Source organism: Otolemur garnettii, unplaced genomic scaffold (genome assembly GCF_000181295.1).
Source record: "Otolemur garnettii isolate 467f Iridium unplaced genomic scaffold, OtoGar3 scaffold00007, whole genome shotgun sequence".
Classification (NCBI taxonomy): domain Eukaryota; kingdom Metazoa; phylum Chordata; class Mammalia; order Primates; family Galagidae; genus Otolemur; species Otolemur garnettii.
In genome coordinates this window covers 11,736,964-11,738,064 of record NW_003852402.1, presented here as the reverse complement: position 1 = coordinate 11,738,064, position 1,101 = coordinate 11,736,964, and the positions used below count along the sequence as shown (strand labels likewise).

The following is a 1,101-nucleotide window of genomic DNA, read 5'->3' as shown; positions in this document are numbered from 1 at the left end:
AAAAAAAAAAAAAAAAAAGTTTTTTTAGTAGCTTTATAAAATTCAGTTTTTCCTTATAATATTTTAGAAAGTGGGCTGCGATACTTTTCATCATGTCATTGTATAATGCCTTAAAACAAATACAAACTACAATTTATGTTGGAACATCAACTAGATTTGTTAGCAATTAAAGCTCGCTTGCTGGGCACTTGGGTTGTGTCCATATCTTTGCAATTGTGAAATGTGCTGCTATAAACATTCAAGTATCATAAGGATGGAAAAACAAACACCACACATACTCACTATTAAATTGGAATTAGTCAACACTTATATACACACATGAAAATAAGACTTATCAGAAATCAAGGAGGTGGGTGAAGGAAGGGGATAGGTGAATTCACACCTAACAGGTACAATGCACACTATCTAGGTGATGGGCACTCTTACAACTTTGACTCAAACTGTACAAAAGCAATTTATGTAAGCAAAATGTTTGTACCACTGTAATATTCTGAAAAAAATTTTAAAACCTTATTTATTTATTTACGAGACAGGGTCTCATTATGTTGCCCAGGCTGGTGTTAAACTCTTGGGCTCAAACAATTTTCCTGCCTCTGCCTCCTGAGTACTTGGTCTCCAGTTCCACATCACTGCATCTGGCTTTATTATTTTAATGCACATTTTAGAATGTGAGAAATCTGTTTGTATGTTCAAGCTGGAGTGCTTGGGTTTAAAGTTAAAGAGTAAGTGTGTTAAGTGGAAGCCAAGATGATAAGTCTATCTCTATATAGACATTTTAAATTTTTTATCATCATTTGCATAGATATGCAGAAAAAAGCACTTGACTAAGAGATTTCCTGAGACCCCACATCTGTAACCACCTACCAGTCACTTAACACTATGACCTCAGCTGTAAAAGGCATAAGATGATTTCTAAAACACTTTTTAGCTTTAAATGTCAATTATTTTGATCAGAGTTTATTCACATCAAAATAGTGTAAAAAATATTTGTTTAAAATGTAGACAGGTTGGCTCGGCGCCTGTGGCTCAAGCGGCTAAAGCACCAGCCACATACACCTAAGGTGGCGGGTTCGAATCCCCAGCCCGGGCCCGCCAAACAAC

The 1,101-nt window shown here is 35.9% G+C and overlaps 1 protein-coding gene and 1 long non-coding RNA gene across 7 annotated transcripts in view; both read right to left on the bottom strand.

The window, feature by feature from the left end:
• Positions 1-1,101, bottom strand: part of RBFOX2 (RNA binding fox-1 homolog 2) — a 293,952-nt gene that overhangs the window by 54,684 nt on the left and 238,167 nt on the right. The gene's annotated exons all lie outside the window — the stretch shown is intronic.
• Positions 1-1,101, bottom strand: part of LOC105886369 — a 12,860-nt gene that overhangs the window by 6,326 nt on the left and 5,433 nt on the right. The gene's annotated exons all lie outside the window — the stretch shown is intronic.